At 31.3% G+C, this 24,905-nt stretch overlaps 1 protein-coding gene and 2 long non-coding RNA genes across 6 annotated transcripts in view; 1 reads left to right on the top strand and 2 right to left on the bottom strand.

The window, feature by feature from the left end:
• The window catches only part of LOC122520018 (speckle-type POZ protein), a 78,352-nt gene that overhangs the window by 14,305 nt on the left and 39,142 nt on the right, over positions 1-24,905 (top strand). The gene's annotated exons all lie outside the window — the stretch shown is intronic.
• LOC122520020 lies at positions 11,848-13,660 on the bottom strand. The gene is made up of 2 exons (XR_006304425.1): positions 13,624-13,660; positions 11,848-11,930 (listed from the first exon to the last, which is right to left on the bottom strand). It is a non-coding gene; the product is annotated as an uncharacterized LOC122520020 (long non-coding RNA).
• Positions 20,378-23,935, bottom strand: LOC122520019. The gene is made up of 2 exons (XR_006304424.1): positions 23,864-23,935; positions 20,378-20,452 (listed from the first exon to the last, which is right to left on the bottom strand). It is a non-coding gene; the product is annotated as an uncharacterized LOC122520019 (long non-coding RNA).

The raw sequence follows: 24,905 nt of genomic DNA, 5'->3' as shown, positions 1-24,905 counted from the left end.
TCTACTTCCTGATGTTTCTTGATGCTTTTTGAATGATCCTTCGAAACGTCATTTAAAAGACAACAAAATATACTGTTCATCTTCGTGAAAGTTCTTCTTCTTCTTCTTCTTTTCTTTTCTTTTCTCAACCCCTGAAAAAAATTCGTATTCTATTTTACCGTTTGCTTGTTTGTTTGTTTCTATTTCTATTTTGTTCAGAAGGATCAAACTTTCCATTCGCAACGAATTATCTCAGCCCTCGATCCGATTGTTCCGACAAAGACGTCGTGGTGGAGAACCTGGAGGTGGTGGTGGTGATGGTGGTGGTGGTGGTGGTGGTGGTGGTTGGGGGAAAGGTTGAGGAGGAAGACAAGATATATCACATTCTCTGCCCATCCACCGGTTAATCTTCTTTGTGGTCGTTCGAAGCTTTCGTGGAGAGCACGCTTTCACTCCGGAAAACACTTTCGCCGACTGTGATCGTCGTCCAACTCCCCGTCCACCTCCTCCACCTCCTCCTCCTCCTTTTCATCATGTTGGACTGCTCTGTTTGTTACTTTGTTGCTTTTGCTATTTTCCGTTGCCAGAGATGATAGCGATTCGACGAATACGGTCTACGTTTACTTTCACGTTTTATTCTCGTTACGCGCCATTTATGTTTATCATTCGTCATTTTTCACCAATTTAATTTTCAATATTTATTCTAAACCCTCGAGAAAATAATATTACGAACGAATTGAAATGATATTCTTCGATAAACGAAGAATAAGAGAGTAGAATTTTGTTCTGTTAAAAAAAAAAAAAGAAAGAAAAACAAAATATATTACAAATATTACTCACACAAATGTGTAATCCAATATTTTAGGTCGAAAGTAAAAGAAGAAAAGAAACCAAAGAGAAAGAGAGAGAGAGAGAGAAAAAGAAAAGAAATCGTTTTAATATTACTATTAAAAATATGAAAATAAAATAGTACAAATGTTGGAATACATTTTTCCTGATAAGATTATAAATTATATTATTGCATTAAAAGAACGGAAGAAGAAGAAGAGAGAGAGAAGAAAAAGAGAGAGAGAGAGAGAGAGAGGGAGGAAATGGTTTTTAATCGTGGGTTGTGGGTTGTGGGTCGTGGGTCGTAGGGGAGGGGGGAGACCTTGAAAAATTTTGTACCGACGACGATAACGACGATTCTGACTGCTACGACGGGTAGGTCTAAGGAAACTAGTTCAATTAGAGAAAACCGCGGAAAAGGAGATATCTCTCTAGTGGCTTATCGAGGTATGAGGGTTTTGGGGGCAAAGCATCGGCAGCTCGTGAAACAAGCGCGCCCCGTTCTCGAACATAAAATGTAACCGACTCTTGCTTTTCTTTTTTTTTTTTTTTTCCTTCTTCTTCTTCTTCTTAAATTATTATTGTTATTATTTCTCTTCGTCATCTTTTTTTTCATCTACGTTCATACGTTGTTCTTTTTACCTCCGAATAGAAAAACGGCGAAGCAGAGTTATTCTAAAAGTATGATACATATATATATGTGTGTGTGTGTGTGTGTGTGTGGTGTATTTATGCATTCGAAATATTCCCACGAGAACGTGTTAGAAAAGATTTGTTCCGAGATCTTTTTTTTGAGCCGTATCTTTTTCAAATTTCCCATGTTCGAATTTCTCGTAAACGAGGACACAAATGAAATCAAGTAGTAGAAATTGAAATATTTCTTTTTTTTTCTTCTTTCTTCCTCTTCTTCTTCATTTCTTTACTTTTATTTTGTGTTGAATCACAAAATTTGAATTTGTCCTCGTTTAGTTGGATAGACACCTACCTGGTTGATATATATATATAATATATACGAAGTTTACTATCTATCGAAACTAAATCGAAGGAGCTTCGAAAGGGGTTACTTTATCGTACATACTGCACATATACATATATATATATATATATACACATGAACGAGAATTTGTCCTCGTTTTGTTGGATGACATCGAAACGAAATCGAATAAGTTTCGATAGGTAATTTACTCGTCGATTACATTTACCTATTACTATAAACAACAAATCCATTTATCTCTGTTAAATCGAAGAAATGATCACAAATTTCGATATATATTTTTCCCAATAGAACGATGCTATGAGAGAAGGAAGAAAGAAACGGGGGAGGGGGGGAAATATTTCGCGAATTTGTCCTAGTTTTATATAAAATGTCTCAAAACTTTGAATCAATTTTTTTTCTTCTCTCTCTCTCTCTCTTTCGAAAGGGGTTAACTTATCGTCGAATGAACGAATAAACGTATGAAGAAAACGAAGTAGAAAAAAAAACGATTGCTCGTTAAATGACGTTTGAGAAGAGGCTCGGTGAACGAGTCTCACACACACACACACACACACACAAAGAAATAAAGAGAGAAAGAGAGAGAAACACAACGTGCCGAGGCTACGACCGCGTTTCTCGCGGTGGTTTTAAGTGGCACGCGCCTACCTGCCCTCTCTTTGCCCTCTCTTTGCCCTCTCTTACGCTCTTTTCCATTCTCCTTCTCCTCCCCCACCACCTTCCCAACCTCCACCTCCACCTCCACCACCACCTCTTTCTTTATCTCCACCACTACTAGCACACTACCACCTTCTTCGGGTTCTCCTCTTTCGGCACCTCTCTCACCTCTCTGACGACCAACACAAACCGGACAAATGGAGCTCGTACAACGTGCTGCCATTCTCGCGTGCACTACGAGAAACCTCTCATCATCATCATCATCATCATCATCATCATCGTCGTTGTCGTCGGATAGAGTTCGTAGTTCTCCTTTGAAGTATATTTTCTCCCTCATTCCCTCATTCCCTCCTTTTTCTCTCCCCCCCACCCCCTTCAAGCCCTCCCCCTTCCATTTTGAAGACGCACGTGGATCTTCACTTTCCCCTTTTTCCGTGCCCCCTCCCCTCCCCCGCCCCCGGAAGTTTGCACGTCTCTCTTTCTTTCTTTAAGGTTATACACGGCGAATAAGTTTCTTCTTGTAATCATTATCCTCCCCTCCCCTTCCCTCTATAGCACCTTTCCCTCTTTCTCTCCTTCTATTTTCAATCTAAACTCACGTCGGGGATTTAAGGATGACATAGATAGATTGCTCGCTAATTTCGTTTGTATATCTTCATAGTTTAACAAAAACAGTTAGAAAGAGAAAGAGAGAGAGTGAGAGAGAGGGAGAGGGAGAGAGAGAGGTGTCAGGAACCATCGACTATTTTTTTTTTTTTTTTTTTATTTTCACATATGACGTTTATATGTGTATCTCTACTACTACTACACGTACACGTACCACTTATACGTATATACATATATATGTGTAATAAAGTTTACAAACGATCTGGAAACGAACGATGACGTTGAGGTATTTGTCAGGCGTGCAAACACAGAAGTGCACTGTTTAGAAACAGGGTCGCATCACTTGAGAAGTGTTGCCTCTCTTTTTCTTCTTTCCTCCTGACCTCTCTCCCTCTCTCTCTCCCTCTCTCTTTTCGTTGTAACGTCGCACATAACATTCCTTTCCTCTCTCTCTCTCTCTCTCTCTCGTCCTCCTTCAGCGTGCTCATTATCGCGCTTTTCCATTATCCTCGTTCGAATTTCCACGCCCAGCGACTGGTAGCGATGCACTTGATGCTGCTGTTGCTATTCTTGCTGATGCTGTTGCTGTTGCTGTTGCTGATGTTGATGTTGATGCTGACGCTGACGTTGAAGTTGCCGGTGTTCTATACATCATACGCATCGTTGTTCTTTAATAATCCCGTTTTTTTCCCCCCCTACTTTTTCTATTATTGTTGTTATTATTATTATTATTATTATTATTATTATGGTTAAATCGTATATACGATTCGTGACCCCCGAATCTAGTACATTTTTGCAGAATTTTTGTTTTCTTCGTTTTATATATAAATTTGTTTATTTTTAATTTAATTTAATTTTATTTTATTTTATTTTATTTCGTGGTCTTATAGTGGCTTCCGTTTTTTAACGTATTTAAGAATTATAGATAAGACTGAACGATAAAACGGAAAAGGAAGTGTATTCGAAAATAAATATATATATGTATATGTATATGTATATGTATTTGTATTATGTGTGGTAAATGAGTATGCGTAAATGAGTATGTAAATACATTGTGTTTTGCGCATGTGCGTATACGTGTTTATACGAAGTTTGAAAAAAAAGGAAATCCCTTAACGGATTAAGTTGGCTTTTTTTTTTTTTTTCTGCTAAGAACGATCGCGTTATAGATTCGACTAGTTTCGCGAAATTTTTAATAATATATACGTACGTGTGCATGTGCATGTGCAAGTGCAAGTTTCAATGCACGTGCACGTATAAGTGACCTTGTAAAAAATCGAGCTACATATATACGCTCGATAAGAAGATACGCGCGTATTTTTACGCGCACTCATATGATTCACTCTTTAATAGAATTCCACGTTTATACCGTTAGTTCGTTCGTATGTTCGTTTTTGCGCTTAGTAAAAAAAAAAAAAAGAACAAAAAAGAAAAAGTGTCGTTGTGATCGTGACTTACGATGAATTTTATCTTTCGCATAATGGTAATTTTCAATAATTTTTATTTTTGTATCGAGAGAAATAATATTCGATTAGAAATAATATCAGAGACAAATTATTATTTATTGCAAAATAAAAAGGACAAATTTTTGATTATTAATTAGAAAAATTATTCCATTCCATTGATCGTTTTTATCTTAATTTGTAATTAATTAATTAAAAAAAAAAACACACACACAAAACTTATTACATCAAAAACTATGTTACATATTTGTGCAATCCAATCAACAAATATTAGTGGGCCCGTAGACGATAAAGTAAATCAGGTGGGGTCACAGGGGGGAAGAGAGAGGGGGGGAGGTTTGCTGCTGTTGCACGCGGTTCGCAAATCCGTGAGTCGTTTTAATCGTTGATCTAGATCTAGGAAAATATAGAAGAGAAGAAAAAAAAACATTTTCCGAGCGTTTTCTTTTCGAACCGAGCCTCCTCGAATGTTTGCTTCTTTGATTCTGAAAAAAGAGAGAAAGAGAGAGAGAGAGAGAGAGTAGTAACTCGCTCTCACTTTTTTCCGAAGGATTAACGAGCCGTTGGCATGATTTATCCATCACGTTCGAGATGTGAAACGCAGCATCAGATCGAGTTCGGCTTGGACGAACGTTTAGAAAGCCAACCTGTGTAATCTTATATCGTTACTATGGTTTTGGTTAGAGTACCAGTCACCCCAAGCAAGCAAGCAAGCAAGTATTATATGTACACACTAGTAAAATAATTCTTGTAAAAGTACCTACCGTTCTTTTAACGCAAGTAGGCAACCATAACTGACCAGCCTAGTATACAATTATAATTATAATTCATTCTTTATCATACGAATCATGAATATTTACGATTGAAGTAAATCATTTATCATATTTGGTTAATCAATTTTTCCTTCTCGTTATATTTTTTATGTTAATAATTTTTTTTGTATTAAACAATTGTTAAGTTAATGATACTTGTTAATGGTTGTAGTTTATAGTCGAGATATTTTAATACTTATTAAGTTTATTACTTTTTTTTTTTTTCTTACAGTTTACTTGAACGGTAGTTTAATTCATTTTTTTTTTATTATTATTATTATTATTATTTTGTAAGAATTTTACTTTCCTTTTATGTGCAATAAAGTATATCGATCAAATATTTGATTATTTTGTTTGTATAATGTTAATTACGTTGTTACAATTTGTTACTTTCTCTTTTGTGTAAAATAAATAGATTTTCGTCGTGAAAAAATTTGAATTGAATGAAGATAATATATTATTGTTGCAGAGATCTTTTTTCAAACGTGATCTTTATAGTCGTCACGCATCTTAATTACCATTGTATTTTAATTCGACGAGAAAGTATATATTATATTTATCTCTACATAATTATCTTTATTATATACGCTGACCTTTAGATAATTTTAATAGATATTAATAATAATAACGTTAAATATCATTTAACATTCATGAATATTATGTTATTTTTTTCTTTTTTTTTTTTTCACTTTGATGTTTTTAATGTTAAAACAAATTACGTCTATATCCAGTTGTTGCAGTAGTAGTTATTGCAAGAACGTTGGTGCAGTTGCAACGTGTCGAAACTTTACTTGGTATATCCTTTACAAAATCGGTCCAATTTTCTCGTGTAACTTGTATTACGAAAGAAGAACGGCATGTACGTTTTTAACGACTGGGAAGGTGTGATACTTTACGATGTTGTAAAATATACCTACGTGTATATTTATTTATATTTATATATATATATATATTTATATTTATTTTTTATGCGATATATGTTGATCGAAATGAAAGTTGGCCTCCCATATTCGATCAAACAAACAAAATATTTAATTTCGATATTTAAATTATTTATATTGTTTTTCTTTCATTTTGTTTAATTTCAATGACAACATTTAAATGATTCCTCTTTGTCGAGGTTTATTTTGTTCTTTAACAAAAAAAAAAAAAAAAATATCGATGTATGTTAAATCGATGATAAAGTTTATTTTTTTACCCCCCAGAACAAATCGTGTTTTACTCGATCGACAAACGGAAGAGATAATAAAAAAATAAAGAAGCGTATCGTTCGTGTTTTAAGGTCGACGTTTTACAAGCCAACGGATTTGAACGTACGAACGAACGAAAGAACGAACGGTTGTGAAGGTAACCTGGCAAATGAATTTTTCAGCTCGACCCTGGATACACAGGTATTTGCAAATGTATGCATGTACGTGGATGATGCATGTATGTATGCATGTATCCATGTATAAATCGAGACGTTCCTAAATGCCATCTGCTTCTTTTTACCGTCTACGAGAGATTGTTGCATATTACTTGTTCTTTTCATTACGAAACGATTCTTCTTAAACACAATATATCCATATCTTATAAAGAATATTATGATAATTATTTCATACAAAAAAAAAACAAAATAATAATAATCGATTTTATACGTAACAAATAATTACTGTATATATTTTACTGAAAAAAAGAAAACAAACTAATTGCGTACCTTCATTTTTTAATATCAACGTTTACCTATAATAATTACGATCTTCGAGAATTAAATAAAATATATTAAATATTTATTTAATAAATAAAAATAAAATATATTTTAATATAAATATAAATAATATAATATAATATAAATATAAATATAAATAAAATATATTTTATATTTTGTAATTTTTAATATAAATAAATATAAATAAAATATATTTTATATTTTGTAATTTTTTCCATTGAAAAGGTTACTATCGATCATTACTCGATTTAATACGATAATTCGAACGATAACTATGTTTATTTGAAATTTGATTTAATTAATATCGTTTCATGAATATCTTCAACAATACATACACGTTCGAAACAACAATTTTAAATACGTCATTTATATAAATTGTAAATAAATGCATATGCGTATTCGACGATAGTGTGAACTTTGACATAATAGAAAAATAGAAATATTATATTCAAAGTTACACTAATCAATAAATCATGGAATATGATAAAGAAATCGATTCGAATGGAAAAAATGAGAGTTAGATATTTCATTATTTAATATAATAATAATATATGAATATAAAAGAATATTTTCAAATAATCAAACTTAGTCGAATCATTAGAATTCTTAATTAGAAAATAAAAAAAAAAGTAAAACAAATAGAAAAAAGTAGAACGTTCTCGATTAGACTAATTCAGTTGGATTAGGTGAAGAACGAACTACTACCATACGTGTAATAAATAACACATGTATATTTATATACACATATACAAGTACATACATATAATAATATAAACTTAAGTAGTTATACGTGACTACCACACACACACCACACACACGATAACGGTCCACCTACGCGATTGATATCACGAGAACTAAGAATTAACTTCTAACTATACCGTTATGGTCCACCATTAATGATCGACGACGACGCCTTGATAGTTCCCAGTTATTCATCATTCTCTCTCTCTCTTTCTGTCTCATCATAGTAAACCTCTGAAGATTCACAAAAGAGGCGTACACAAAAGATTCTTTATGTTTCGGTCCACTTATCGCGTTCACGTAGTAAAAAATCGCAAAACTTGTATTCCGCTTTACGATTTGGAGCACGGGCATAGATAATCCAACGAAATTCCACAGAAAACATATATAATCACATATATACTGCATACCATATATACAGATACACTTTACACACAGATATATATGCATATCTTTGTGTGTACAAACGTATTAGCATGAGTTTGTATATATACGTAACTATATATTAGTATACGTCCTCGAAGATATTTTTTTTTTTTGTAATCTTACGTTTATTACGACCCATCTGCAAACCGAAAGAACACCTTACCGACGACGTATATGTTTTTCTTCGTACGCGATTATTCGCCTAATCCTCGCATACGTTTACGTATACATACCAACGAAGAATATTATTTTCTAACGATATCCGTTTACAGGAGGACAAATAGATGAATGTACGATTATTGCGATAAGTATTGGTGTGTATAATCCAATGTGTGTGTCTGTGTGTGTGTGTGTATTTTTTCTTTCTTTTTTCTTTTTTAAATATTATCATCATTATCGTCAATTATTCATTTGGATATTAACGGTGATCTCCAGGGGGGAAAATATACGTGAACACATTTATACACATTTGTTTTATTTTATTTATCTGAACATTCGATCAGGATAAATTTTCATTTCGCGCACAACGGGGTGAACCATTTGATGGAGAGGAGGAGGAGGAGGGGAGACTCTTACAGAAATTAAAAAAAAAAAATAAAAGTGGTAACATCTTTCGAGACAGAAAAAGAGTGGCGAGGTGTGGAGAGGGGGAGGAGGGCAAGTATAATAAACGAAAGAGACTCGTAGAAAAGCAAGAAGGAATAATTACGTCCGCGCACGAATGGCCTATTTAATTCAATGAAGTGAACCATTGACAGGCCTATTCAACCATGCTACGAGACGAGGTCATATAGTAGATAGAACAAGACAACAACGGAGACCCCACCCACACACGCATATTCCTTCTATGTGTATATCTTATATATATATATATATACGTGTAAATTACACCTACGCAACGTCTCGATTTTTTACGAACCGGTCGGTGCCGTTGTTCGACAATTTATATTCATAATTAATAATCGTTTTATTAGAAACATTTTTAACTTTAGCGAGACATTTTTTTTCTGTAGAAAAATTCATTTAAGAAAATTAAAAATGATTACTTATTTTTTGTTTTATTTTTTTATGTTATTATCAACATCGTATAAACAATTTTAGTTTGCGATTATTTCATGCATGATTTATAATAATAATAAAAATAATTTATTATAAAATAAAATAAGAAATACAAAAATGTAGTAAATATATATTTGAGTATTTAAATACTCGTATCCATTTTATTATATTTTGTTTTCGTATCGAAAAAGAAAAAAAACGAAAGAAACAATTAAACGAAGCAGCAGGATATTATTATCAACATCCTATAAACAATTTTAGTTTGCGATTATTTCATGCATGATTTATAATAATAATAAAAATAATTTATTATAAAATAAAATAAGAAATACAAAAATGTAGTGAACATATATTTGAGTTTTTAAATACTCCTATCCATTTTATTATATTTTGTTTTCGTATCGAAAAAGAAAAAAAACGAAAGAAACAACTAAACGGAGCAGCAGGATATTATTATCAACATCCTATAAACAATTTTAGTTTGCGATTATTTCATGCATGATTTATAATAATAATAATAATAATTTATTATAAAAAAAAAATAAAAAAATAGAAAAATGTAGTGAATATATATTTGAGTATTTAAATATTCGTATGCAACTTATTATATTTTGTTTTCGTATCGAAAAAGAAAAAAAACGAAAGAAACAATTAAACCGAGCAGCAGGATGTTATTATCAACATCCTATAAACAATTTTAGTTTGCTATTATTTCATGCATGATTTATAATAATAATAATAATAATTTATTATAAAAAAAAAATAAAAAAATAGAAAAATGTAGTGAATATATATTTGAGTATTTAAATACTCGTATGCAACTTATTATATTTTGTTTTCGTATCGAAAAAGAAAAAAAGATTATTTCATGCATGATTTATAATAAAAATAATAATTTATTATAAAAAAAATAAAAAATAGAAAAATGTAGTGAATATATATTTGAGTATTTAAATACTCGTATGCAACTTATTATATTTTGTTTTCGTATCGAAAAAGGAAAAAAAACGAAAGAAACAATTAAACGGAGCAGCAGCAAACAACAAGAGCCCCCCATATACTCTGTTGTTGAGAGTACAACGACCGAGGAAGAAAGATTACGCGTTCATTTTTCAAGGGCATGTCCGTTCGTTGTTCGCCTTGGAATCGTTCAGACTATCTCGCTTTTCCTCGCATTAAATCGCAAACGACGATATCACTCTGACTTGACTGAGTAATTCATTCCATCACGGGAAGCACCAACTATGCGAGGAATCGTAAAAACTTATTTACCTACGTTTGCTATTTTCTTTTCTTTTTTCTTTTTTTTTTTTTTATACAGCATGGTTCGTACAAAAATAATAATTGATAATTTAAAATAATCTTGATACTCGTAGGAAAGTAATTTAACAAAAGGGAATGAATTCTTTGATTTATTGGAAATGATGCACATCTTACGTAGTTTTTTATTATTTTTTTTCTATTTTTTAGAGGATTTTGTAATTCATTAAACCGCAACCCTTCTTTTATTGTCAATGATATATTTTTTTGTGTTCTCGATAGTGTTTCTTTCTACTGGGTTTATATTTGAACGATTATATTGCAAATTTGAAATTTTGTTAACACATAGGCAAGAAGAAAATTTACATTTCTAAATTAATTAATTCTTTTTATCAAATTTATCATTGTTTAAACGTTACTGTATAGTTACATTAAATATTACACATAGAAAATTCTTCCAACTTTCATCTAAATGATTGCATAAATTATTGTGAATTTATTGCAATCGTGATAGGTGACATTTTACCGTCCGGTCACAGATACAGATTGGATTCTTAGTTTGACCTGTTAAAAAAGAAAATTTGTACTTTCTATAAACGTTGAGTGATTTTTATCTCGTGAGCATTATTCAACCGAACAATTTGATTCTATCTGTTCTCGTAAAAGAAAGACAAAGACAGAAATAAAGAAAGGAAAAGAAAGAAAAAGGTTAGAATCTTCTGTGGATATAATTCTCGTATAAAGAAAGAGGAGGAGAGAGGAGAGTGGGAGGAGTAGGAGGAACGAGTATCTGTGATCTAGGCTAACCGTGCTCTCGTCGTTCTCTTAAATGGGTGCATAACCCCGTCTCCGTAACGTGCCCTGGTACAACACACCATCCTCGACATCTCGAATACCACTCTTGTTCGTTCAATATGCCTCTTCACGATTTATCAACACAATCCCTCTTTTATACTTGTCGTCTCATTTTACACAATTCATACAATTTTTTAATCCATCTTTCACATATATTTCAACATTTCTTTAATAAATATATAATAAACGAAGTAATACAATTTTGTTCATAAAAATATGTAATGTTGCGTGGATTTAGTTCTTTTTTTTTTTTTTTGAGTTGGTTACGTTATCATCTATGTTATTTCGGGTTACGAAAAAAAGTATACGTTGCAGTTAATATGATATTAAAATATACGGTGTGGGCATGTTTGAATCAAATTCAAATTCACCAATTGTCACTTAAAGAAAAAATAAAAAATAAAAAAGAAGAAATAGTAGACGTGGTAGAACGTTAGGATGAAAATAAGTTGTATCACGTTTTGTTAGTTACTTTATCTATTTAGCAATAAAATACTGTACAGTAGTAGTAGTAGTAATAGGGAGCTTGTTGTCTCCCTTGCCTCTTCACGGTTTATCAACACAATCCCTCTTTTATACTTGTCTTCTCATTTTACACAATTCATACAATTTTTTTATCCATCTTTCACATATATTTCAACATTTCTTTAATAAATATATAATAAACGAAGTAATACAATTTTGTTCATAAAAATATGTAATGTTGCGTGGATTTAGTTCTATTTTTTTTTTGAGTTGGTTACGTTATCATCTATGTTATTTCGGGTTACAAAAAAAAGTTAATATGCAGTTTTACTGTACTGTATACTGTATACTGTATACTGTATACGTTGCAGTTAATATGATATTAAAATATACGGTGTGGGCACTTTTGAATCAAATTAAAATTCAAATTCAAAAAAATCAAATTCACCAATTGTCACGTAAAGAAAAAAATAAGAAATAAAAAAGAAGAAAAAGTAGACGTGGTAGAACGTTAGGATGAAAATAAGTTGTATCACGTTTTGTTAGTTATTTTATCTATTTAGCAATAAAATACTGTACAGTAGTAGTAGTAGTAGTAATAGGGAGCTTGTTGTCTCCCTTGCCTCTTCACGATTTATCAACACAATCCCTCTTTTATACTTGTCTTCTCATTTTACACAATTCATACATTTTTGTAATCCATCTTTCACATATATTTCAACATTTCTTTAATAAATATATAATAAACGAAGTAATACAATTTTGTTCATAAAAATATATAATGATGCGTGAATTTAATTCTATTTTTTTTTTTAAGTTGGTTACGTTATCATCTATGTTATTTCAGGTTACGAAAAAAAGTATACGTTGCAGTTAATATGATATTAAAATATACGGTGTGGGCATATTTGAATCAAATTCAAATTCACCAATTGTCAATTAAAGAAAAAATAAAAAAGAAGAAATAGTAGACGTGGTAGAACGTTAGGATGAAAATAAGTTGTATCACGTTTTGTTAGTTACTTTATCTATTTAGCAATAAAATACTGTACAGCAGTAGTAGTAGTAGTAGTAATAGGGAGCTTGTTGTCTCCTTTGCCTCTTCACGATTTATCAACACAATCCCTCTTTTATACTTGTCGTCTCATTTTACACAATTCATACAATTTTTGTATCCATCTTTCACATATATTTCAATATTTCTTTAATAAATATATAATAAACGAAGTAATACAATTTTGTTCATAAAAATATATAATGATGCGTGAATTTAATTCTATTTTTTTTTTGAGTTGGTTACGTTATCATCTATGTTATTTCGGGTTACGAAAAAAAGTATACGTTGCAGTTAATATGATATTAAAATATACGGTGTGGGCATGTTTGAATCAAATTCAAATTCAAATTCAAAAAAATCAAATTCACCAATTGTCACGTAAAGAAAAAAATAAAAAATAAAAAAGAAGAAATAGTAGACGTGGTAGAACGTTAGGATGAAAATAAGTTGTATCACGTTTTGTTAGTTACTTTATCTATTTAGCAATAAAATACTGTACAGTAGTAGTAGTAGTAGTAGTAATAGTCCAAAAAATAATAATTCAATAAATCAAATAAATTCAAAAAAATAAAAAAGAAGAAAAAGTAGACGTGGTAGAACGTTAGGATGAAAATAAGTTGTATCACGTTTTGTTAGTTATTTTATCTATTTAGCAATAAAATAGTGTACAGAAGTAGTAGTAGTAGTAATAGGGAGCTTGTTGTCTCCCTTACAAAATACCGGTATTTGTCTTTGAGTTCGTGAAGATCTCTCTCTCTTTCTCTCTCTCTCTCTCTCTCTCTCTCTCTCTCTCTTCGAGAGAGAGACCTAGTCGTGCAACCTACCTACCTACATAAACACGATGCTCCGCTTTGCTTTCCGTTCTCCTTATGAGAACCTTCTTCTGCTGCATTGCACCTTCTTGCTACAAGTGTGTTCTTCGTTTGCTTGTATGCTCGCGCATGCGTTTATATTATACTTGTTCATCCTAAAGAGAGAAAAAGAAAGAAAGAAAGAAAGGAAAAAAAAAGGGTCAAGAGTCGCGAGAAGGCAACCCAATTTTGTCATCAACGAGGCTACTCTACGCTTTTTGATAAAGATACTGTTCACGAGGTTAAGGTCACTTGGAGAACGTGGCTTTCATAAGAATTTCTTCAAACTCGGATTATTATTATTATTATTGTTATTATTATTATTTATTAACTTGTTTCATCGCGAACAAAATCTTCATCTTTTTTTTCGTTAATTTTGAAATATATTTTACAGACAAAATCGTATAAATTTGTTGCTGTACCAAGTACGCGAATGATGCATACCTGTAAAAGAAAATATAAAAGATAAAACATTAATTATGATATAATAATATTGTACGCGTGTATTGTTATGCATTACGTGAGTGATTTTTCGGTTGAAAAGTCTCGAACTTAACGTGTAGAAATAATTGTTTTTATTTAAAAGAATAAGAAAAATAATAATTCTTCTTCTTTTTTTGTTGTTGTAGTAAAATATATATTATCTTTTAAGTAAAGTATAAAACATCGTGTTTATATAACATTTTTTTAAAAATAATTCATAACCAACGACAATACAAACCGGTTGCTGCGTTGTTAGAATTTGTTGACTATCGCAAATATAAAAATAAATATGTAAAGCATGTTTTGTCTATTGGTTTTACATGCGTCATCGATAACAACACGTTTAACAGGAACTCATTAATGAATTGTAAACATATATGGTTAATTAAAAATAAAAAAAAATTACATAATCTTGAAAATATATGAATACTTCGTGACGTAAATAAATAAAAATAAATATACCAGTAAATATATATATATATATAGATATAGATATTAGATAATTGACGATAAACTCGCGTAAAAAGAGAAAGTTTAATCTTTTGTTAGTCTATGAAGAATCTAATCGATGAAAAGACTTTTGATTAGTTTAACGTAGTTTATTATTACGTGCCACGGAATAAAATTTAAAGAAGGAAATTCTCAAAGCAAGCAAGCAAGCAAGAAACCAACCAACCAACCAACCACACGGTAGCGTAATGCAGCTACTTTGAAATTAATACCGTTAGATGCGATTAATTAGTGAGATGCATCTGATTAAATACTCAGAGTTGAAAAGACTTGAGTTGCAAACGCTTTATCGAAATCTTTGATGAAAGGCAAGTATCTCTTCTTCTTCTTCTTCCTCTTCTTCTTCTTCTTTTTTAATTTACAATCCATAAATCAAAGCTTATCATTATCAAAACGAAACTGTACACGTGAATTTATCTAAATATTAAATCTTTGATTTAAGATAACTAACAATTGTCGTGTTTAAACCGATTAGAGTACACCGATATTAATCTCTCGATTGATCAAAATTTGTTAATTAAAACGATATCGAAAATTGCAATTGAATAAACCTGTTTTAGATCGAACCTTCTGCGTGTCCCTGACGGACCCGCATATGGGATTGTAGAAATTTGAGCGGACGACAAAATTCCTAGACGTGCACCAACCGAAAGTTCACATCGCTAGTTTTGCAACACGTGTTACGTTTGTAACGTGTACGTCAGAGTTTATGACAATGAAGAAAAGAGAAAATATTTGATTTCGTCAAATGAAGGAAGATGTTTCAAAAGTTCCCGCGTATTTTAAAATATTTAAAAGTAAAACTATTCATTTGAATAATTACCCCCTCCCTCCCCATTGTAAATTTTTCCATTAGCGATTTTAAACATCGGTCAAATATTCGAAAATAGAAAGTTTTGAGTAAGAATAAGAAGAAGAAATGTTAGAAAGGGGGAAAAAAAAGGATGCGGAAGCGTTTGAAATTTCGATCGTTTATCGTAGCGAATCTAGCTTAGGGGATCGTTGTTTTATTCTAAACGTTTTCAGTTCCCTCTCCTCCCCCGTTGCTTGCCCCCCTTCGTCCCCCTTTTCGGCCCCAATTTAGAGTCGACCGATTAACGCGGAATATCTCTTTCGATTGTTCTCCACCCAAGGATTTCTCTCAGTGGTTAATGGACTGTCTCGGCCTTATACATTTCTCTCACACACACACAGATACACACAATCTATAATACAACTTACTCTTTCTTATTCGTTCCATTACAGTGGTACAATCGTACACTCCTATATTTACATACGCGTAGACAATTTTACATTACTGGTAAGAAGAATTTCTACGTATACTTCGTGCCAGGAAAAATAGGAAAAGAATATTTTTTTTCTTTTTACATGCTTTTACCACTTTCTCGAATATTTCATCTCTCGATAAATTATCTAAAACTATATAATAATATAATATAATATATTATATATATATATATATATATATATATATATATATATATATATATAATATAATAATTATTGTTATTAATTATTATTAATTATATATATATAAAAATTAATAAATAGATATTAGAAAAATATTTTATTTATTTATTTATTCCCTACTCCGCCCCTTTTGGGTTTGGAGGGCTTTCGTTTTATTTTATTTTTACAGTAACATAAAAAAATATTTATTCTAGCTATAAACTTCCATTTTCCATTCGCCACCTTATATAAATTATACTACAAACATAACAATTAATAAACAAATTCAAATTAATATAACTGACTTTACATATAAAATTATCTTAACACTCTTCTCAAGCCTTCTCTGCTTCCCTTCTATTAAAAAAATATTATAATTGCAATAAATATCTGTTAAATTTAACATTGTGAACGAATTAAGATTTGTCAAATTTTTAATTGACAAAAAAAAAGAACAAATTGAATAAAAGTCAATATTTGAAAAATTAATAACTAATAAAACGCGCGTGTGAGTGCGTGTGTGTGTGTATTCATCGAAACAAAGGTGATAAATTCGTAGTTGAGAAGTTTTACGGTTCGTGTTCTAAGATCTTTAGCCGGTCCTCGAGGAACGGATAATATTGCGGCATGGGGAGTGAAAGCGACATGGTGAACTCGCTTACGAGGTTGCTCATGTACTTTTACTTGATCGGAGCCGTATTATAGTGACTACTTACCTAGCAGTCCCTGGCATAGTTACCACCAGAAATATCGTTGGAAAGCTTGCTTGCTTGCTTGCTTGCTGATTCTCAGGCTCCGTTCGCTACCCACTCGCCATATGAGATAAACGCGAATGAGTTCACTACTGAACAAATTCTACCAAGAGGATGGTGTAATTCCCTCCCCACCCTCCCTTTTTTTTCCTCTTTTCCATCACACGTAAATACATATATATACATACATACGTGTGTGTATGTATATATGTGTGTAATGAAATCGATCAATAATAGGTTTAAAATTTTATTTCGAAACAATTCCTAAATTAATTTTGATTAGGGGAAAATATATAAAATCGTACAAGAGTCTGTTTTGTTTTGATTAAACGATATCATTATTATTACACGTGTCTTTCTCGTTAAAAGTATCCGGTTTGTGTGTATGTGTATGTATGTGTGTGTGGAGGTGGGTTATTAAGATTACAAAAATATATTCGAAATGATGCAATATTCATTTTCCTTCGACTCCACGATTTTAAAATATTTTGTTTTTTCTTAGGTTCTATCAAAATCATTTTAATTTTCGATAATATATTCGTGAATTATCTTCGATTATTTATTCAATGATTTTAATTATTATTATTATTATTATTATTATTAATCCGTATATTTTCTTTTTTTTCATTTACAAACACAACATATCGAAGATTATTATTTTTTCCCTTTTTTTTTTTCTTACCTCGCACAAATCCGAGATTTATTTTCGATGTAATTCGAATCATTATCGTCTCGTTCGAAAAGATATTTTCAATAATTTGACGAATAATTTATCACGTACGAATTGAATTTGAAACGATCGAGTTAGAAATAGAGGAATGGGGAGGGGGGAGTGAGAGTAGGGAGGAGGAGAGGGAAAGAGAAGAAAAAAATTGCTAAGACTGAATAAAAGGTCGCCATATGTCGTCTGGGATACAATGAATAGCTTGGCAAAGTATTGTCCAAATAATACTGGTTCCCATTGACCGGACCCACATTTAGACTCTCTGATCCTTCAAAGGACAGACAAGGATAGAAAGAACCAGAGAGAAAGAGAGAGAGAGAGAGAAAGTGTACTTAATTCTTTCGGTGCGTTTTACAACGAATTGGAACCCTTCAAAAACCTACTCTCTCGCCCTCGCTCTTCTCCTTGTTGCTTTCGAAAGGGGGAGGGGGGGTCTAAACCATCTCACGATTCATTCACTTTTGCCCTCTATGAAAGTAAACGAAAGAGAGAGAGAGAAAGAGAGAGAGAAATTGTTCTCTGAGAATCGATTTTATTTTCGTATACGTATTTTCAACTGAAACCAATTTGAAATGGCATTTATTTTTATAAATTATTATTATATATTGTTTTATATATAAATCTATATAATTTATTCAAATGCACACACACACATACACGCACACATACATATTTTTTTTTTTTAGATATTTATTTGATAAACGATCTTTTAAAATATAATATATCGAGAAAAATATATTAACTGTGGAAGTTATATTTAATATATAATAATATATTGTTTATTGTTTATATATTTTATTTTTATTATATTTATTATATATATATATATATATATATTATATTTTATATTTATTATATTTATTATATATATTATTATTTAATATATTGTTTTAAATATAAATCTATATAATTTATTCAAATGCACACACATACACGCACACATACATAATTTTTTTTTTGATAAACGATGTTTTAAAATATAATATATCGAGAAAAAGATATTAACCGTGGAAGTTATATTTAATTGAGTAAAAAAATATTTTGAAATTAAATCTAAAAACGTTCCTGTGTTATATTTTTGTTATTTATATACAAATATTCGTAATAATTATTACGAAACACACATTTATAATATTATTGTATGATATTAAGATTAAAAATACACATAGGTAATATTAATTAATTAATAGAAATGTTTTTTTTTCTTTTTTTTGGGGAGGGGGAGAAATTAAAATAGAGATCTTCCTGCAAAGCTGACTACACAAGCGTACGATTTTGAGAAAAAATATTTGGGTCGCCGAGGGTTAAGTTGATATTCCCTTGTTAGACTCGACTGACGTGTTACACACACACACGTACACGTACATATATATATATGTATATATGTGATACATACGCCATTTTACTTACTCATTAGAATAGTTCCAACGATCCTACACAACGAGCTTTTGTTCGCGAAAAATTGAACGTCGGTAAACGTCAGATACTCGAGCTTTTCTCTCCGTCTCCCTCCCTTCCTCTCTCTCTCTCTCTCTCTCATTCTCTCATTTTCTCTCTCAACCCAGTTTTCTCTCCTGTCCTTCGTAATTCAGATCTATCAGGGAAGTTGAAAAATGAGTTATCGCAGTTGGCAGGAGTGGAATTCGAGTTCGTTCGTTCGTTCGTTCGTTCACTTTTGTGCTGAGGATAAACCACCCTCCTCCCCCCCCTCGCCCTTTTCCTCTCTTTTTCTCTCTCGATCATTCCCATCCCCCATTCCCTATCCCCCCATTGCTTTTCCAGCCAAACCGGATCCATACTCACCGGTTTGGTAGCACCAACCAACCACCACCACCACCACCATCACCACCACCACTACCAACATCCTAGGATTTCTATCGAAGGAGGATGCGCGGAAGATGAAGAAAAACTCGAAGGGAAGAAGAATCCCTTAGCTTTTGTTTTTTTTCTCTTTCTCTCTACCACACTCCACCAAGTAAATCTACTTTTCCGAAACCTGTCCTTCCCGAAAACACCTTGTTCCCGTCTCTTAAAATTTGGACTAAACCAAAATAATTCTATTATATTTATCTACACACACATACACACATTTTCGAAATTAATTAAAAATAATTTAACTTAGGCACGTCGAATTTTTATAATAATATTATTTTGTTTCTTGATATAACGTTAAAAGTATACCTGCATGTTTAATAATTGAATTTTATGTTTACGAAAAGAGAAAATAAAACTTACGATTTACTTCGTATAAAATTATTTTCACGTATGTGTGTCTGTGTGTGTGTGTGTGTTCCTTTTTTCTTTTATTTTTATATATAAAATATCGTAGACACTTTTAGAGTAGACCAAAAATACGGATTTGTGAAAAGGTGAACGACTGATTGTGAGAATATTAGGTTAGAAAGGATACTTAAGAAGATACGATGCGAAATGGGAAGCTTAAGCTATCATCTTATGTTAGATTAGATTAAATTTACCAACGATCCATATCTATTTAAAGATACGCTTTGACGCGAACGTCATTGTGCAAAAGGATGAATATATATATATATATATACTTACATACGTAGGGGGCAGACTGTGCTTCTTTTCGTCTCGTCTGGAAGCCCGATCGTTATCGAGGGTGAAACTCGAGGATGCAGAAAATTTGTCTGCTTTTCTCCTTTTTCTTTTTTCTTTTTTCTTTCATTTTTTTTTCTTCCTTCTCCCCGAGAGGAAACACTGCCATAACTTTGATCGAACTCGTGTACATTCCTTCACGGTCCCCATTACTCTTGAAATTTATATTAAACGAAAAACAATTAGAACAAATAAGAAAACAAAAATGGAAGATCTGAAATTAAATCGATGAATAATTTTCAATTTTCGTTCGTTAATCGAATTAATATATTTCACAAATCTGACAATTATTCGTGTAAACGATAATGAATGAAGGAAAAATAAATGGAATTATTTTTTTTTTTTTTTTTTTTAAAGAACAATGGTTGAATCGATATCTATCTAATCGATCTGCATGATGGCACCTGGTCGACCTAGTGGTACAGTTTGACAAGTGGGAGTGGGTATTAACCTCGTAGCAACGCGACACGAACCGATCGAGGCTAACGATAAGTCTGGGGGGCAGGAAGGTAAGGGGGAGAGGGGTCCCCAGATAACTTTTGCTCGAAGACCAATAAATCCCGTAGTAAGATTAGAAAGGGGATGGATGGATGGATGGATGGATGGTTGGTTGGTTGGTTGGTTGGATATAGTAAGTCGATTTCACTTGCTCCGATTGGTTCGTTCAGAAACTTTAACGAATCTCTATATTCTTAACTTTTCCCCCTATTTTTCAGTTTCTTTATCAAAGTCGTATCTTTTCGTAATGATCCTTCATACCCACAATCAAATATCGAAAAGTAATTCAATTGTAAAATATTAACTTAACGAGAAATCTTTAGATTATTTTCATATTAATAAATTTGAATATATTTAACGAACAAACTATGGTGGTTATAATATTATGTGGACAAAAGTAATCTTAATTAAAAGTATTATTAAATTAAATCACAAAAATATACATATAAATATTTGAACCCTTTTTGAAGTTATACTTCTTTTGGCGCGTTTGGGAAAATGTGATGGGAGTGATTTTTTTCCGAGCAACACCATGAAGTTTGTAGGTATTTACGATGCGCGGCAAAACGATTTCAAAATTTACGGCATGAAGTTCGTGTTTTTTCTCTTATTTTTCCCCTTTTTTTGTTTTCCTCAGGCGGGTCACCCATCCAAGTACTTATTGTACTTAGCGCTGCTTGACTTAAATGATCGAGCGGGAATTAGTGCAACCACCGCGCCATTGCCGTTGACGCATAAAGTAATTCGGTATATCTCCCTCATATTTAATGTGGACTGATATCTATATTTTGATATTTTTTTATTCTTTCTTATATATATATTTATTATTATTTTTCTTTTCTTTTTGAAGTTATTTTTTTGAAGTTATTTTTGAGGTTATATTCGTTTTGATACGCCAAAGAAGTATAACTTCTTACGTGCGTACATAAGTACACACACTAATTTTTTATTTGTTTTATCCCAGACACGTTCTTTAATTCAAATTTCAAAATCAAGCGGCAAAACTTTTGAAATAAGAATTAATTAACAAGAAATATAATATCAGAATGAAAATGATATCGATACTTGATACAGTTTTCATGTAAATATTTGTTAACGATATTACTCTTATATTGATCAAATTAATACAATAATAAAGTTACATATTATACCTGTATGTATTTAAGTATTTAAGTACTCGAAGGTAAATATATATATGTACTTGTAAAGAGTAACGACGATTGGTTAACAGATACGATTGGAATCTGGTTTAGAGTTCTGCTCCAATAAATACAAACCGCTTACTAGCTCTCTCGGTTTAACACCTACGAATTTAACGGAATTACGAGCGTTATAAAAGCTTTTACCCGGTTGCGGTATGAGAAACGTTATCGGTTTGTCGGACGTCCGGGACAGCTTAATCTTTTACATTGTGTAATGTGCAACGTCGCCTTCTTTTAAAGAACCCCAAGGACCCGATACGTTTGACATAATATAAAACGTATTCCTCTCTCTCTCTCTCTTTCTCTCTGTATTTTTATAATACAACATTGTATATGACATGTCTGTAGACTAAAACAAAAAATTATTATTTAATAATATATTATAATAGATTTTCCAATCAATTTTCCACCTACATGTATAAATAATTAATTAAAATTACGAATTTGCGCGAGATAATTAAAAAAAATTACAATTACACAATGATATTTATTTTATTATACGAAATGTAAAATATGAAGAAACAACAATGTTTTTCATTTCGCGTTATAAATAATAATTAATAATCTTATCACGGTTTTTTCTCCTTATTATCGGTTAGAACAAAATATCGATTAACAAATGTGAAAGATATTTCTCGGAAATATTCCAATAGAATTTAGTTTTGAAATCTACAGTTATCGAGCAACATACTTAGAATATATGCTAGTATAGTACGTACATGCTTTGTTCGCATACGAGAGGGTCAGATATCCGGTCGAAACATCCGTCCAATTCAAAAGTCGGTGAAGAGAAGAGACCTTTCCTGTTAGTCTCGAGAGAGAAAGAGAAAGAGAAAGAGAGAGATATTCTGGGAACGTCAGAAAGGGGGTAGAATATTTTTCGTAACTCAATAAACAACTCTGATATTTTGCCAATCGTATAAATTCCAAATTCCAATTGGTATACATGTAAGTTAGATTTGATCTACTTGAATGCTATAGAAAAGTTATTATTAGATATTTCAAACAACGAGGTCTACATTTCTAAAAAATATTATTTTACCGTTAACAGTATTTCTATTATAATAAACAAATATAATTTCAAATTTCAAATTTTATCAATTGCAATTTTGTTCATTGTAACACATATCATATACTATATATAGTATAATATATATTTTACATACTCGGATAAGTTAGAAAATTTTATTCAACCTGACATAGAAACGATATTGTCATTGTTCGAAATAAAAAAAGAGATTAGATTTTTATTTTTTGTCGAAGCTCAAAACTTTTCAACCAACACACTTAAGTATAAAATTTTAACATTTGTATATTAAATACTATACTATACTATATATATAGAATGGTAGAGTAGGTAGAGGAGAGGGGAGATCGCGGTCATTTGTCGAAGAGTAATGAGGAGAAGAACGAGGCGCGTATAATGGGAGACTCGAAAAACCGAGAGGAGGAGAAGTGAGGTGAAGAGAGCTGACCTACTGTGGCAAGTGGCTCAGGGCCGTCTCTGTCCAAATCGTTCCCTCGAACCCTCCCGCCCTCCTCTAACCCCTCTTTATCCTCTCATCCTTATCCTCATCCTCATACTCCTCCTCGTACTCCTCCTTCCATAACTCTACCTATACTCACATATTATACACATATGTATACACATACATACAAATTAGTACGTAACTAACTGTATACTTTACATACACGAATGCATATAAATGCACACGCACACACATATACATATACACATACAATACACATACATACATATACATATACATATACATATGTGTTAAATATATATATGTATGTATGTATGTATATAGATCTTTCTGTCAAGCCCTCCCCCCCTCTACCTACTCATTTTTTTTCCCTACCTTCCCCCTTTCTTCCCCCTCTGCTATTACCATCACCGCCACCACAATCTCCACGTATTCTTTCCCTTCGTCACGCGTTCCTTTTTATTTCTTTTTTTTTTTTTTTTTTTTTTTTATTTTTACGAGCAGAAGAGCACAACCACGATAAAGCTTAACTTCGTGTAAACTGTAAGTTTAAAACGAAAGTGGCTTTAAGAGAGAGAGAACGAACGGGCTCCGATTCTCCTACGCGAGCAGTGTTACTCATCCTCCTCCTCCTCCTTCTCCTTCTCCTCTTCATCATCATCTTTCCTCTCTTCCCTGACCCCCCTACCACCCTCCTGATGACCCCCTTCTTCTTCTTCTTCTTCTTCTTCTCGTCGGTCTTCTCTCTTTCGTTTAGAATCTAATCGAACGTTAGAATCGTAACGTTATAAAGGTTGATTTTACTTTTACAAAGTGTCAATCTTGAAACGGTAAACGTTTGGAAATTATCATTTATTTTCTTATTTTTTTCTTCTTTTTATTTATAAATATATGCATATAGGTTTTATCTTCTTCTTTTTTTCTATTCATATATATATATATATATATTTATTTATTATTATATTATTATTTTATATTATTATTTTTATTTTATTTATTACATATATTTATTTATTATTATATTATTATTTTATATTATTATTTTTATTTTATTTATTACATATATTTATTTATTATTATATTACTATTTTATATTATAATTTTTATTTTATTTATTACATATATTTTTTATTATTATATTATATTACATATATTTCCTGTTTCTTTTTTTTTTTAATGCAAAGTTGAAGACAACATTTTATATTTGAAGAAAAAAAAAGTTATATATTCTCGCCAACATATATAACCTAATACATATTACATATTCGTATATATGTGTTACGTTTATATTTATTTATATATATATTACATATATTTCTTGTTTCTTTTTTTTTTAATGCAAAGTTGAAGACAACATTTTTATATTTGAAGAAAAAAAAAAGTTATATATTCTCGCCAACGTTTATAACCTAATACA

The sequence above is a fragment of the Polistes fuscatus genome, unplaced genomic scaffold (genome assembly GCF_010416935.1).
Source record: "Polistes fuscatus isolate 324 unplaced genomic scaffold, CU_Pfus_HIC Scaffold3, whole genome shotgun sequence".
Lineage (NCBI taxonomy): Eukaryota > Metazoa > Arthropoda > Insecta > Hymenoptera > Vespidae > Polistes > Polistes fuscatus.
The sequence above is the reverse complement of the archived record's forward strand: the minus strand, read 5'-3'. Positions and strand labels throughout refer to the sequence as shown.